Source organism: Rhyacophila brunnea, unplaced genomic scaffold (genome assembly GCF_057557595.1).
Source record: "Rhyacophila brunnea isolate RB1 unplaced genomic scaffold, BYU_Rbru_1.0 scaffold_3, whole genome shotgun sequence".
Taxonomy (NCBI): domain Eukaryota; kingdom Metazoa; phylum Arthropoda; class Insecta; order Trichoptera; family Rhyacophilidae; genus Rhyacophila; species Rhyacophila brunnea.
In genome coordinates this window covers 7,638,051-7,655,540 of record NW_028232965.1, presented here as the reverse complement: position 1 = coordinate 7,655,540, position 17,490 = coordinate 7,638,051, and the positions used below count along the sequence as shown (strand labels likewise).

At 34.6% G+C, this 17,490-nt stretch overlaps 2 long non-coding RNA genes across 2 annotated transcripts; one reads left to right on the top strand and one right to left on the bottom strand.

Moving 5' to 3' along the window:
• Window positions 1-203: 203 nt before the first annotated feature.
• LOC147067813 (uncharacterized) lies at window positions 204-12,420 on the top strand. The gene is made up of 5 exons (XR_015071356.1): window positions 204-584; window positions 2,642-2,842; window positions 4,698-4,847; window positions 5,445-5,664; window positions 11,150-12,420. It is a non-coding gene; the product is annotated as an uncharacterized LOC147067813 (long non-coding RNA).
• LOC147067812 (uncharacterized) lies at window positions 11,290-17,037 on the bottom strand. The gene is made up of 3 exons (XR_015071357.1): window positions 15,628-17,037; window positions 13,228-13,506; window positions 11,290-12,983 (listed from the first exon to the last, which is right to left on the bottom strand). It is a non-coding gene; the product is annotated as an uncharacterized LOC147067812 (long non-coding RNA).
• Between the last annotated feature and the right edge of the window lie 453 nt (window positions 17,038-17,490).

The window sequence follows — 17,490 nt, the reverse complement described above, 5'->3', positions numbered from 1 at the left end:
TGCTTATTTTAGGGTTACAGTAGATTGTGTTAGGTTTTGGTTTGGGTTTTCGCCTCAAACGACCTCGATCACAAAAACGATAAAATTACCAAATTATCTGACACAATCGGAAAGTCTGAAGGCAAAGTCAAATGGTCGGGGCATTTATGAGTTTGAAATTTGAATCTAGTTTTGACCATAGACAATTTAGTTACCGGTATGTCACTTTTGACGTAATCTGACATTACTCAATCTATTTGCGTAATTCGATAATCTTTCAAAATAGTTTGATAGCCGTCAAACTCAACACAGTGTTCGACTGTTCGTCAAAATCCAAACCTAAAATATCTGGTCATTTGTTATAAACCACTGTCAACATGTATTTGTGTATCACTCGCGTTGTGTGGGCGATAATATTATGTTTGACTATCACCGTTTCTTGCACAAGCCCTGACCCTTGGGACACTAAACATGCAAATAACCCTGTATCCCCTGAACCATGGGGTAACCAAAAATCTAAGGAGGGTGTAGTATGTGTAAAAAAATGTGAGAGTGATTACTTCTTCAGAAGACTACTTAAGTTGTTGATCATTGAACAAGAACAGGTAAATATCAATTTCAAGCATCAATTATGTCAGTGGATGAATACATCTAGGGTTTACATATTTGACGATGATAAAAACAGGACATATTTCATAATCAGCAGCCGCCTCATAGTCCTATCGTCAGCTGAATGCAGAACTATTCTAACTTACATTTGAAATTTTTGAGGAGAGTTTTTTGAAACAATTTACTGAAATTATTTATTATCTTTATGGATATATGGATGCATCATATTTTAGTAGGATTATTGATGAAAAAAATGGTGCATACACTTGTCCATATTAAATAATAAATAACTGAAGTAGGCTGTTTCAAAAAACTCTTCTGCAAAATATTTCAAATGTGAGTTAGAATAGTGCTGCATTCAGCTGTCGCTATGCCGTATGCCGTCTTCAGGTTCGATTCCCAGTGATCTCACAATACATAAATGTGATTTTCTCAATTCTGAGTTTTTCTGTGATGAATTTCGCCTTCGCCACTGCAATTGAACCCATGGTATGCCAATGATTGCTAGATCTTGATATTTTACGCCAAAATGTAATAGTTTTGCAATCATGTATTCTCATAATCACATTTATTATCAAACAAGAATTAAGTATAGGTAATCCCCCCCTCCCGTTCATCGCGACCCCGGCAAGTGCGGATTCGTTATATCGCGATCTCTTTTTAAAACTGGAAATTGTGGAAACGAGAAATTATCCACAACATTTAATTTTTAATGTGGATCAGACGGGACTATTAGAAACGAATGCCAACACGTACGTTTATATCCATAGAGGAGAAGACTGCTTCTGGATTTAAAGCATCCAAGGTTCGTTTAACTTTTCTTCTCTCAACTTATTAAAGAAACTGATAGAGGTGATAGTGATAGGTGATGGAGGCAGGTTTGGTGTAAACAATTTAATATGAAAGCTATCAGAAACATCGACGAAGCGTTGAATGAAGTCACCCAGTCGTGTATGAAGTGTGTTTGGAAAATGTTGTATAATGAAATTGTTGAAGTTACACTGCAATTATGAAAATGATATTCAAAATATCGAAGAAATTAGTCGTATAGCCATATCCGAAAGGTGTTGATGTAGATGATATTCAGATATTCAGACTTTGTTAAAATCACACGGCAAACTCTTAACTAATGAAGAGCTGCAGGAAATGGACTGCCATAATATGTCCCTAGAAAATGACATCTCCGAATCTGTTCCGAGTGAGTGCTGTAAAACGTGGCTGTAATGCATTACTTTACAGTAATCGTAAATTTTGCACAATATATAAACGTAGAGAGACTAAACAAGGGAATCCACCATTGATCGCGATATTTCACTTATCGCGACCATGTCCAGATCCCCCGTATCCCCCGTGATGAAGGGGGGGGGTTACCTGTACTTTATCAAGTAAATATTGCGATTAAGAAATATAGTAATAATTGAGAGTCTGTATTCTATAACATTGTGACATCGCGTTCAACTGTTGCAAGTTTTCAATGGGAGGGAAAGAGATGGATGCTGAAGCGGGGGGGGGGGGGGGAAACCGCACACCCTACCACAATTCTTTCAAATAAATGAATGAAAAAAAATCTTTTTTACCAAGTAGGAGCGTAAAATGGTAGCGGAAGAAAGAGGGCGTATTATGTATTATTCGATAAAAATGAAAAAAGATACCGGACACATACATTGACCTCAAAAAAGGGGATGTCTGAGAACCGTAAATACATTATAGAAGGGAGGGGGGGGTACTTCTCTTCTTTCCTTCCCTCTTATTTATATTTATAAGCCATAGGTTGATCAAAGTGTATATGGTAAATTGTATCTCTTTTCTCTTTACGGTACAATAATTGATACAACACGGGTACAGTAAGTTTCGAGGTAATTTATAATGCTACAATTATGGCATAGTCAAACCATGTACCTAGTTCGATTGAACAGGTACGTGGTCTTGACTCTGATAGGGCTTATAGCTAATGATACTGAATTATGGCTAATGATACTGAATAAAAATAACTGAATAATGAATACTGACAATAATGAATTGATACAAATGATTCATTGCTTTGCTGTTTCAGGATACTGATGGCGGAGTAATAGATGCCGGTGTAAGTTTTCAATTCTTAAGGTCAGACTATAATTTGATTAAAGAGTATTTGATGTCTTCAGAACAACTTACTCCCGTGCAATACAGACGATTAGATGGCTTGCTGACTGATTCCTTATCTCGAGAATCCTACATTCAAAAAAATTTATTGTTTTACCTGAAAAATTACTATGTAAGTACTCTTTTGATTTATTACAATGAATTTTGAAATTTGTCTGGAGATAGTTGATTTGTCATGTAGATTAGTGTTTCTCATTTAATGGTCTGTGGACCGGCACCAGACAGCTGAAAACTGAACCGGAACTGAACCCTAACCTCTTATTTATTTTGGAACCGCCACCTTCAATTCTGAATCTTAAGAACCATGCCGTCGCGTCAGCATTCGCTTTCAGTGCTTCCATTATTTTATTTTTAGATTATGTAATATTTTTGTTTTATTGTTTTTATTCATCGTTCATTCATGCAGGGGATAATTCTGTGAGTGATAAGAAGAGGGCGTTAAGTAATAAAAATCAAAAAAATAGTTACGTATGCAAAATGAATCATAAATTATGTATGCAGATGAGAAAAAGAATGAGTTGAATCATATCGATAATTTGAATTAATAAATTCCACATAGAAACATTGGACTTCCCATACAAAATGATCCAAAAATCAATTTTCTTTTGACTTTCCTAAAATGTAGTGATTTTAGACTACTTAACACATTCTTCCTTTTGTCTATTCAAAAAATCAAAATCACAATCACTATGTACTTTAGTAGTATTTAAAGTGTGTGCACCGCAGGCTATACAAAAAAAATAATGCCAGCAATCTCAATTTGGTCGATCGCATTTATAGATTCGTATGCTTTCATGGTTGATTTTTTCTTCTTATCAAATTACATCAGCAGACTTTCAAGCTGATTGTTTGCCCCTGATCGTCTGGGCCGATTGCCCTTGGTCATGAAATATCATTTTGGATCTTTAGATCATGCTGTGGCAAAAATAGCGTAATTCCTATTTTTCGTACATAACTGAATCGATGATTGTTGACATTTGGATTGCCGATTACCGAGAACATATGGTAATCGTCGACCCAACTGTTACCAATCTTCGATGGAGTCGTGAGCGATAAATAGAAATTGTTATCTTTTGGCCACGACTCTTATCATCTGATCTCAATCTGAAATCTCAAATTAATGTAGACTAAGAAGTGGCAATTTAGAAATATGAATTCACAAATAAATTTAAATTTGGTGGGTACGTGAAACAGAAGTTAGATTATATGAACCAAAATTTTATAGGATGCAAAGACAATATTATTGCATATTATACTCATATGCATCAAATTTTTTTATTGTTTATTGAAATTATAATGGTGTTTTTCCATGGTCCGATACGAGTTTAAATTGCAGATATTTCCATTCAAAAGACTGAGGTATATATACAACACAATATGTCCACTACTTCCGACTTCGGAAAACCAGTAACTGTAGACCAATCTATCTTGCCATTTTTTCTGTGCTGATTATAGAATGAAGATGTAAAAATTGTAGCACATCTGTAAAACTATATTGCATGGAACACCTTTTGTTGCGAATCCTTCTAAATTATAGTATGATATACCATTTTACATTAATCCTCATAATCATAATATCTTTATACTAGTTCATGTTCAACAAATATGGCTTGCTTACCACGAGTTCTATGAATATAAATATATAGTAATTAAACATGTTACAATATGTCATAGACAAAGTTCCACACCGACCTAGAAATGTTCGGAACAATCAAACGGTTGATTCGATACAGCAAAATTATCAGATGCCATAATGACCGATGTCAGATAATTAAGGTTGTATGTGCAAGCATCAAAATATAAATGTGAAGATTGACACATCGGACCGTCATCTCGGATCACTGATTTGGAAGCTCAGATTGGATTGTGGAGAAAATCGCCGTAGAGTGGTAATATTAATTTTTCAATGTTACCAATGTATGTCGTAAAATTAAAATGATGTTTCAAAATGGTTTTTTTAATTGCAGCTCCATGCAATCTGTATATTATCAGCGTTGGTGTGTATGTATCGTATCTATACTGCAGATTGGTCTTTAATCCTCACACCAACACCAAGAAAAATGTTTGCCATTTTTCTTATCACTCTTTATGCGTATGAGACAATGGTAGTCTATAAGGTAAATTATTTATTTTTTATTTTTAAACAAGGAGTTTAGGTTAGATGTTTGATTTCTAATTAATTAATGGGACTTCAACCCACAACCATCGCAATTCGGGTGCTCTTCCAACTAGGCCACTGTGGCAGTGCCTGCATAAAGCTGTCTCAGCCGATATGCATCTGGCCATAATAAACATTAATAACTAATAGTCTGATTTTACTCATGTGATGATTCCAACCGACTTGAATGTGTACATTCAAATGGCAGTGATTTTCGTTTTATGGTGTTAACCAAGGCTGACTATCACCATGTCGGGGCACTGAATTGCATATTAAGATGGAAGTGCTAGTTATTGATTATCTTCGAATGCAATGCGGTAACCTGTTCACAATAAATGAAGATTTTCAATTGCATATTTTGTTAAAATTACATATTATTATTTATTTCAATAAGCAACAGTCATCATTTTCTACGAATCGTTTACCATAATATTGCATTTGAAGTATGAGCAATAACTAGCATGAAGTTTTGTGTCACCACATAATAATTGCACAATAATTTCTAGGGATAAAATAGTTTTATTGGAATTATATTGTAACATTATTTTTATTTCAGGAAGTGGAAAATAAATATGAAAATGAATTCATAGATTCATTAAAACCTTGTTCATTTATGTTTTGGGAGTATAAATGTACACCGCTCGCCCCAACTATCTCGCATTATTGGACACACTTACATCCTTTAGTGATTATTGGGAATTTGTCATCAAAATTAATATTTGGACACTTATTGGGTTTCACTAACTATTTAAGTGATGCTTCTTCACGTTTAGCCGGTACGTGTTTAATGTATATTATGTATATGATAATTAGTACGGTCGAACTTGGTTATTACGATCATGGTAATAGCGAGATCTCAGATGTAATGAGGAAACATTCGTTGACTTTTAGTTTATGATTTTCTCCATACATTTATTCACTTTTATAACGAGCTACTTCTCGGGTATACCGAGCAAAACTGTTAATGTGTCAATCGTTTAAAAACAACATTTTCGACCCTAAGCAATAAAATCTGACAGGACCGATGCCGCCGGCATTGGATTATGTTTATGACACTAGTTAAGTGTCTAAGTACCTAATTGGTGTTTTTTCCGACAACATTGAAAAAGTATCCACGCATATGGTTGAAATTGCATGTAAAAATTCCAAGCTTTGTGAAGTCAGTGGGTACCTACCAGCGCCGACGGCTCATTACAATAAACTACTTCTTTTGTAGTTTATGAATGCCATGCTCGTTTCGGGGATTTTTACGATGGTTTTCAGATATTTATGTTCTATGATAATAAGTACGGTCATTAGATTAGGGTTAAGTTGGACTGCAGAGGTAGTACCTTTGTTCTGAGTAAACCAGACACTGGTCCTCGCTGTCCTACAAGGCAAGTGGATGCGTAATATAGATCTAAAACAGATCATTAGCCTCTCCCTTACCGAGACCGTCTGTGCGTGGTGCCAGCACCACATCCTCCTAGAGGTGACCCTGGTATCGCAGAACACAGTGGATCTAGACTGGGAAGTCAATAAATATCCTTGGTGTTGGGCAGCAGCAATTACCAGTACTGATGTAAGGAGGAGAGGATGGACTTCGGTACAGCTTACATTTAGATAACTGAAGGCATGGTCGCAACAGCTTTGACACTGCGATGTAGAAAGCAACGGGAAACTACCACATTAACTATATCCCTAGTAGTCATCATGGCTGGAAAATCAAATTGCATGGCCCTCAGTCCCCGGCAGGTCTTAAATGGTCGGAGGGTGCTAAGAATCCCCAGGCCGGCTATGAAGATTGCGACCTGGAATGTGCGATCTATGTTTAAAAGTGGAAAATTGCAAAACGTTATTATGGAAATGAATCGGTTAAAATTAGACATCCTTGGTATCAGCGAAGTGAAGTGGAAGGGAAACGGCAGATTTAAAACTGACAACGGCACCTTGTATTACTCGGGAAATGATGATAACCACCATCGAAATGGAGTGGGTATCATAGTGACTGATAAAATTAACAGATCGGTCAATAGTTTTGTTCCCTACTCTGACAGAGTAATGCTATTACAACTCAAATCATGGATGGGTAATGTTAATATAATACAGGTGTACGCTTCAACTGCCGACAAAGATGACGATGTTATAGAAGAATTCTATCAACAGATAAATGAAGTTCTAAAATCATAATGAAGTTACCTTGATTATAGGAGATTTCAACGCAATGATTGGTAAAGGTAAAAGTGGAGAGTTAGTAGGAGAATTTGGTCTAGGACAAAGAAATGATCGAGGAGAAAGATTACTACAATTTTGCCAGGAACAGAGTATGGTTGTTTGTAACACATTATTCAAACTTCCAGCAAGGCGATTGTATACATGGAAATCCCCACAAGATGATGGCAATAACATTGTAAGAAATCAAATAGACTATATATTAATTCGCAATCGTTACAGAAATAGCGTAATATCTACTAAAACTTATCCAGGTACTGACATCTCATCTGACCACAATCCTGTTGTAGCTACAGTAAAAATTAGATTAAAAAGATTACTGAGGGAACCACGCGCAACCCAGCGTGTTGACATTAATCAACTGAAGGATCCCGAAGTCAAACAACAAGTAAAAAGTGCACTGAACACAGAAATAGAACAAATATAAACTTCAGTCATCACATCCTCTGACATAACAGACAAGTGGGACAGGATAAAAGATGTGTTCTCCTCCATATCTAATAATAAATTAGAATATAAAAGAACTGCTAAGAAGCAAAAATGGATGACAGATGAGATTCTGTCTTTAATGGACGAAAGAAAAAATGGAAAAATAAAAATGAAACTCAATATAGGAGAATTCATAATACCATAAAAAGTAAAATTCGTACAGCTAAAGAAGAATGGATGTCCGACCAATGCAAAGAAATTGAAAATCTCCAACGAAGATACGATTCCTTTAATATGGACAAGAAGATAAAGGAAACATTGGGAATTACGAAAGGAACCTCATCAACTATCTTGAAAGACGAAGATGGGCGTATTATATTAGATATAGAAAAGAAGCTGACTCGTTGGAAGACATATATTGAAAATCTGTTTGATGATGATGGGGACCTATTGGCTATACTTTTAATGAATGTGAACAAGCCCCATGCATAAATAGGGCAGAAATAATAAACGCAATACGAAATTCTAAAAATGGTAAAGCTGTCTGCCCTGATAATATTTACAACGAAATGATAAAATTATTAGAAGAAGATCAATTTGAAATTCTCGTTGATTTGTTTAATAAAATTTACGAAACGGGCATAATTCCCGATGATTGGTTGAAATCGACATTCATCACTCTACCAAAAAAGGCGAATGCAAAGGAGTGCAGCGAGTTTAGAACAATAAGTTTGATGAGCCACATGTTAAAAGTTTTATTAAAAATCATCCATAATAGGATTTTTCGAAAATGCGAAGAAGACATGGATGACACACAATTTGGCTTCAGAAGTGGTTTGAGCACTCGCGAAGCACTTTTCAGCTTGAATGTTATAGTGCAAAGATGCCTAGATGTTAATGTTGATGTTTATATTTGTTTCATCGATTACGAGAAAGCATTCGATACTGTTAGGCATCCTAAACTTCTCGAACTCCTACAGGAGAAAGGCATCGATGCAAGAGACATTCAACTGATAGCTAACTTATATTGGAATCAAACAGCGAATATTAAGATTGAAAACGAAATCAGTGGAGAGGTAAAAATTCGTCGCGGTGTAAGACAGGGGTGTATATTGTCACCTTTGCTATTTAACATGTACTCGGAAGCTATTTTCAAGGAAGCCTTACAAGGTGAATCGGTGGGTATTATGGTTAATGGCAAACATATCAACAATATACGATATGCCGATGATACTGTGCCGATTGCTGATAGTTTAAAGAGTTTACATCAACTGGTAGAAAAGGTTAATGAGGTCAGTAATTCTTATGGTTTAAAAATGAACCTCAAGAAAACAAAACTATTACTAGTATCAAAAACAGCGACACCAGACACCAACACAAATTTTGTCATTAACAGCGAACCAATCGAACGTGTGACCCATTATAAATATTTAGGTACATGGGTCAATGAGAAATGGGACCTGTCTCAGGAAATAAAAACTAGAATTGAGATCGCAAGGAGCGCCTTTCTCAAAATGAGACGCCTCCTTAGCAATCGAGATCTTAACCTAGGTCTGAGACTGCGTATGGTACGTTGTTATGTGCTCTCAATTCTTTTCTATGGTATGGAAATATGGACGCTAAACCAAGAGATGTCACGGAGACTTGAAGCTTTCGAGATGTGGCTGTATAGACGCATCCTCAAAATTCCTTGGACTGACCGGGTGACAAATGTTGAAGTTCTCATTCGAATGGGGAAGGACCGAGAAGTTCTACGTAGTATCAAAACCAGAAAAATACAATACCTCGGCCACTTTATGAGAGGACAAAATTACAGCATTCCCCAACTTGTCATTCAAGGAAAGATCAATGGGAAGCGTAGCAGAGGACGGCGCCGCATTTCGTGGCTTAAGAACCTCTGTGATTGGTACGAGTGCAGCTCCACCGAACTGTTCCAGGTATCAGACGACAAAGATAAGATCGCCTTGATGGTGGCCGACCTCCGCTAGGGGATGGCACAATAAGAAGAAGAATGTTCTATGCTTAAATAGAACGTGGCACGAAAAATGTTATTTTACGATATAACGAGTAAATTCAGTCGGTCCCATCTTCCTCATAATAACCAAGCTCGACTGTATATTATTATTTTTTACTAAATTTTTCTTTTGTATAACTGACAAGACTACGGAGTAATTAAGAAAAGAAGGTGAAGGAAGCACCAATATCATTTAATTTCAATTATCAAGAGAATCACTTCATTGCACGGATTGTGGTTGAGGTGTTCAAAACTCTGATGTGACAAGATTGAAATTTTTCTAGAAATACAAAAACCTGCTTGTGTTTAGTCTGTATAACTTGATTTATCTAAATCAGTGATCCACGAACCGCGGCCCAAAATAATAAGTACTTCATTATCAAATTTTTGGATTGGAGTGACTGATATGTGAATTTAAATTAATGATATGTATGTCTCAGTGGCGCAGGTTCCATACTAGGCAATTATTTAAAACCTACCTTCTAAGAAAAATAGATCTTCAAGTATTGAATTTAAAATAATAAAAAATGTGCAAGAACCACTATCACCAGAATATGTATTCAATATAATATAATATTATAATAATAAATAAAAAAAAATGGAACAATCTATTGTCATAATTTAGATTACTCATTTTTGTATGACCGTCAGTTATGTGACATCAGCTCATTCTAGCGAGATGTATGGACTACGATAAGTTTTAACCGGTTATATGCCTTCAGCGAGTTTTCTCGCTCTACGAGGTCGTGATCGACAGGCCGCACGTACAAATTTTGTTACCTCGTACTAAATTTGCTATCCATGTCGATTGATTTGCATAATCTATAAAATTAAACACCCAGTGACATCTGTTTGAATAGTTATGAAATACTAAGCCACAAATTATCGGTATTACAGCAATTGCAGTAAGAGTTTCGCTCTACATTTAACGTGTGTCATTAAAAATCTGCGGCCTGTCAGATACTGCCATAGTAATATAGTGAGGCATAGAAAAGCTCAAGCCAAAAATCTTTGCGCATAATTTTATTGTCTGGCAAAAATAATTAATAAGAAGATACACTTGAGTCTCGAGTTATGTCATTTCAACCTGTGTCGTATTCGAATTGCGTCACTAAAATATTTTGTATTCGAGTTGTGTCGTTTTTTGACGCAACTAAATAAAATGGTTTATCTTAAATTAAGAAAAAGACTTTTAAAAAGATTTTTTGTTTTTTAAAAAGTATGAATTACATAATATTATTTATGTTGTTATTTTTTCGTTTACTTAATTATTATTGCGATAAACATTATTTTCTAATTCCTAATCAGTAAAGAACTTATTTTTCATTCTTCTCTGTTCAATTATAAACTTAATTGAACAGAGAATTACTTATATTTATTTTATTATTATTGTCCATTTATTTTCAACAAATGATTTTGTTTTTAAAATCTGTTGGTAATATTGTATATTTTCTATTAGTTGACAATATCCCATTGAAGAGGAATAAGTGTTAGAATATATTGTATTTTATTTTATTTAACAGAATGTCTTTTCACCAAGAATAAAATTGAGAGTTAACATCGTTAAGGAGAGAAAAGAAATAGTAATTACAACTTTTTTTTTCCAGATCGATGTCCTTATGGGTCAAAATTTTTGTGCAGCATAGTATTGGATGTGTTCCTTTTAATTGTGGGCTTATTCCTTGCAATTACTTTGGGGTGTGCTTTAATTTTCAATAGGCCTGTGTCTTTAAAGTTTCTGTTTTTTGGCCTCAGTCTCGAACAAAAACAAACGCAAAGCACGTACGGTAATGCAACCGATTTCAGATATCGCAATCATGCAATTTCTTCTAGACCGATAGTGTCAGAGGATGGCAATTTACTGAGTGGAGAAAATCTGACAAACTTTCTGAGACTAGCGGCTGAAAAAGTCACCACTTCGGCTCAGAACGGCAGAGCGAAAGATTGTGCTGATGGAAGATTAGCATTTCCAAAAATTAATTTTAAAAAGAAGAAACATGTACAGAAAAGAAAAACCATTTTAGATGGAGCAGGCAGCTCGAAACTTGATTGATTTATGCCACAAATGACTTGTATAACTGAGGTGGGTGATTAATAATAATCTAGTTTTTGAACATTCATCAATGATTGATATTTTTGTATAATTGTTATTCAAATTTCATCAGAATGAGCTAATATTTATTGAATTGACATTTATGTGGCAAAACTCCATTATAATGGTTTTAAAAACATTTTTTTTTGTCAATTCTACGATATTTGAATTACAGTAGAACTTTAGTTATTTGGACTTCAATTATGTATCAGTTTCATATGATTACAAGAATATGATTTTAAACAATATATAGTTAGTAAAATAAGTGAATTTAAAAAAAATACTAAATGATTACGGGATGCATAAATTTGTGTTTTTGCTAATCGATTTTCAAATGCAAATAACACGTTAATTACAAAATTAATAAAGTGCCGGTAGTCATTGTGTTTAAAGGTTTATTCTAGAATTGAAATAGATGTTTTATTATTTTTTTGATCGTCTGGATTTATTGTTATCTGGATTATCTTCATCCTCAATTAGTCGGGATAATCGAGATTCTACTGTAATTATACTGACAGCTTATTTGGGCTATAATCCCATCTTCAGAACGATCATAAGATAACTAGTATTCAATAACTCAAACTGAACATTTGTAATCCCCAAGTTATGGTAGAAAGAGAGGGAGCATTGTGTTTACCCATATACAGGCGGACCTCGACTTTCGGATGTTTGACTTTCGCACAATTCGCTATTTCGCACATTTAAAAAAAATCGTTTTTTTTATATATTTCACCCTAAAAATTTATAAACATGAGTGAGAAACGGAAAAACTGCAGTGTTGATACGAACAAAAAGAAATCAAGGACTCATTTGCATCAATCGGATGGTCTACGATATGTTGTGCTAATTGTGGAAATATATATTTAAAGATTGTTTCCAAAAGACACGGCATAGTTATGGATGAAATGAAAAAATCTTTGTCATCATGGATCTATGACCAACATCAAAAAGATGTCCCTCTGAGTATTTCAATTAATCAAGCGAAGGCTCTTAGTTTGCATAAAGATTGGAAGGCTAGATTAAAAGAAGATTCTAAGACGATTTTTCAAGCAAGTGACGGTTGGTTTAACAATTTTAAAATGAGGTTTTCTTTTCATAATATTAAAAAAATTCACTGGAGAATCGGCTGATGCGGATAAAGATGCTGCAAAAGAATTTATTTGAGAACGTTCCTCTAGCCAAATATTTAATGTAGATGAGAAAGGTTTATTTTGGAAAAAAATGCCTAGTCGTACATTGTTTTCTAAGGAAGAATCAGTTGCCCCTGGGCATAAACCTTCTAAAAACCGATTGACATTGCTTCTTGGTGGAAACTTAGCTGGTGATTTAAAATTGATGCCCAATCGTCGCTATAGGATTGGTTTGTCGAATATCCGTTTTTGTCGAAATCGACCTTTCAATGCAAAATGATTTTTTGTATCTAAATGGACCAGAACCATCCTTTTCTTTATATTGCTTTGTAATGAAAACAGCATTCATATGCTGTAAAACCAATAATTTAAATACCTCCATGTATTTAAATATAGGATATTGATATTTGTTTTTCGTCTCCTGAAGACTTGTCATTTGGTCTATTCGACAAACCAATCCTACAGCGACGCAATGTTAATTTATCAACCAGAAAATCCCAGAGCATTGAAAGGGAAAGATAAAGAATTGCTTCCAGTCATTTGGCAATCAAATAAAAAACCCTGGGTTACTGCGTTAATATTTAAAGATTGGTTCACTTTACATTTCGTGTCAGCAGTTAAACAATATTGTAAAGTTAATAATTTAGCATTTAAAATAAAAAAAAAGAAGAGTGGCAAACAGTTAACTCTTAATAACTGCTTAAGGGATACACCCAAACCCCACTTAAACATGTCTCTTAACCTTTCTAACGCGGCAACTGACTTTAGTCAGCCTATACGCGCGAGTCATCCGCGCGTCAGCTGACTAAAGTCATTTCGATTTTCGTTTGCCTAGTACTCCTTTCGGCCAGGCGCGAATAATTCGAACATTGATTTAATTTATTCAGAAATCATCCTTCTCTTGACATCTGTCAATGGATAGCCTAAACTTTTGTTCTATCTAATTTAAATAAATATTTTTCGGGAGCGTGTCTTGAATAAAAAAATATCAATCATCGGGCCAATTCAAATTTGCCGCGTATATAGTGTCTTATCGCTTCTTAGTGCATGTGCGTCGAAGACATTTGACTGACGTGTTTGTAACGATACGAGTTTGCGATATAATAAGTTATAATGTTTTTTAATGATTGAAAAACTATTTGGTGCGTAAACTGTTAAATAGAATATTCGAAATTTACATTGATCAAAGTGAATTTACAAAATATTTTTACAAAAGGAATGCTTTTGGAGATTGCATTCATTCGCCTATCTGCTATTATATTATCCGCGAGTAAATAGTTTCGGAAAATAATTTGAACAAGGTGTCATTTAAATATACCTAGGAGTCCGCGATTCAATATGTCTCTTTGTTTATCATTGATTAACATTTTTAAATACTATTTTCTGGTTATAGAATTAGGTGAAACAGACAAAAATTATTTATTTACCCTAGTTATCAGCCATTTATAAAGAAAAGACACGAACAATCAGATGCCCGTTCCCGCATAAATGCGGAAATTGTCGTATTACGCTACACCAGGTCCCGCGCTACTGAATTTTTATACACTGCGCGGCAAATCATCGTCTGCTGGTGTGAGACAGACACTTGAGAATTATTTTTTTCGTAACACTATTCAAAAGGGTTTGATTCATGACTACTATTTTTTTTTATGGAGAATTCTTCTTATATTTATAGTCGAAAATAACTCGAGTTACTTACTATCATGTCATTATAATAAAATAAGAGATTACCTATTCTAGTACCAGTGGGTCTATTCTATACTTATCGACCGCTAAAGTGATAAAGTAATAAATATTATCATACTTAGGGTAGGTTTGTATCAAAATGTTAGCACTTATTGTAACAATTACACGAAGTTGGTTTTTATTGTTGCAATAAGTGCTATATTTTAACAGCACCTATCTTGCTGCTGTTGAAATATCGCACTTATTGCAACAATAAAAACCAACTTCGTGTAATTGTTACAATAAGTGCTAATATTTTGATACAAACCTACCCTAAGTTTGATACTATTTATCACTTTAGTGTTCGATAAGTATAGAATAGACCCACAGGTTATTGAAGTAATATAATAAAAAAAAAACAAATGAACTTGAAAATAAAATTGTGGTGACTATAAAGCATTTAGAAGTGCAAAAAGTGTTTGAAATTTAATATTTTACGAATTGTAATAGCCTAATAGGTATTCGAAAAATAAACCGTTTTGTTATAAACTATGTGTCATTCGATTCCATTCAGTTCGGGGTCAATGGTAGGTACAAACCAGGCACTGGTGGTAAGTACATTACTCTCAAATAGCCAGTAGTTCTCAAGGATGATTTATTTATACTCGACCTGCAGTGCTGCAATGTGTATGGGAGTTCAAATAAAAGTTACACAGTTTGAGATGTCCTGGATGCTATAAAAATGAGCTATTTATGACTGATATTTTTTTAACACACTCAACAAAAATGCTCATAAAAGTCATAAACCATATTATTATTCATTATGTGTATGACATATTTGTCGAAATCGTAGCCGTAGACTATAATACTGAACTGTTCTTACACTTGTTAATCTGTCATCGACGCATTAGTCCAGCACCATTTCGTAAGTGTCATGGCGCCGCTCGAGTAAGCCGGCATTTTTTCAATGAAGAAATCTTGTTCGTGATTTCTTATCAGTTTTAGGCGACGAATGTTTATTTTTAGAGTCACATAAAATATTAGGTTCTGTCATAATCATTTTTGAACTTGACTCCGATTTTTTACTACTCTATTTGTGTATGTTTGACTGACATTTATTACGATTTATTGATGCTTGAAATAACAACGCGCACTGTTGTACTAAGTCGGGATTCGTAACGCTTAGAAAGGGTTAAACATCTTATATTTACTTCATAAATAAATATTTTAAAATACACACAATTAAATTTTTTTTTTACTTCCCTCTACTTTCGAACATTTAACATTCGCACACACTTTCAGGAACCAATTATGTGCGAAAGTCGAGGTCCTCCTGTACTTCTCTTCGGACTGCTTCATTTAATTTAATCATGTTGTCAACATAAATCACTCAAATATCATAGAATTAACGAAAAACTTTGTTTTTAAAACTATTGAGCTATATAAAACATAATGTTGTCTCCTTGGCAAAATGAAATATCTATAATACTTCTGTTGAATATCTAGATATTCAATTAAAATTCAAAGATATATTTTTCATAAACAAAAACGCAATTTGAATTTAATCATTTGAACAGCAATTGAACTTAATAATTTGTTTGAAAATATCACTAAAACATTTTCAGACAAAGTTTTATATTTTTATATTAAGTATTAAAATATCAATAAATTGCCTGTAAAGTCACAGTTTTATAAATCTTTTTTAAGAATTTGCTAAAGCCTAGTCAATGTCATTAGTTATGCTAGCAGCTAATATGTCACAATATTTATTTATTTATTAATAATTGTCATTTAATATAAACCTGTTGAGTGGTGACGTATTCGTTCTTTATATACTATTTTGTACATGTTAGCCCAAGGCCAGACCGCGGCACGAAACTGTGAATTTCAATCGTAGTTTTAATTATTTCTCTTGCTTTGAATGGAATATCGTAAATTGTTTATAGAAAATGACGATTGTTTCATATTGAATTAATTTTTTTTTGACCATATCCAATCCTAAGATGATAATACGGAGAGTGTTGTTTTGCATTATAGATTTTTGTTTACGAGAAATAGATGTTAGCCACTTGCACAACCGATTAAGTCCATACTCTGACTCCAGACACAAATTGAAAAACAATATGTGTATTTTTACCAGACCCAGGATTCGAACCTGGGACCCACGATATTATTAGCCAACGCGTACGCTGCTAGGCCATTGTGGGTATTAAAATAGTAATACATTGATTAATTAAATTTGAAATTAAAAATCTTCATTTACTGGGAACAGGTTACCGCATTGCATTAGAAAATAATCTATTTCTAACAGTATCACCATAACATGCAATTTAGTGCCGCGGTCTGACTATAGTTGGCCTTGATGTCAGTCCAAAAAGAGTTTTTTAAGAGTACCTTTATTCTGTAATTTAATTACAGTACCTACCTACCTAGAATGATATAAAATTAATTTTTGATCGTTGTCTTTTTAATATTTTAATAACATACTTCTTCTTCGATGGCACTACAGCTCAAGTCGAGCCCTGGCCTCCTCCACCGCCGTCCTCCAGTCGGTACGGTCATCCACACGTCATTTCCAGTTCCTGATTTTTAGCAGCTGGTTGGCATCTTTCGTAATGTTATCACCCCATCGTGTGCGTGGCTTTCCCACTGGCCTTTTCCCCCCTGGGTTTCCTTCGAGGATCTTCTTCGGTATCCGTGACTCAGGCATGCGTTGGACATGGCCTGCTCTGTTTAGCCTCTGGAGTTTTATGAAGGTGGAGAGTTTTAATCTTGGTATAATCGGTATAGTTCAGTGTTGTACCTAATTCTCCACTCCCCACCATCATTCATGGGTCCGTATATCCGCCTCAGGATCTTTCTCTCAAAGCAATCCGCTATTTCAGCTGCTTTTATATTTAGCGTCCATGACTCGCACCCGCATGCAACGACCGTGCGAATGACGGTTTGTAGAGCCAAGTCTTAGTTTTTCTGTGGACATTTCTGGATTTGAATATGGGCAGCAGTGAGAAGTACGATTTATTTGCAGCGGTTATTCGGGCTCTTATTTCTTCCAGTTCCT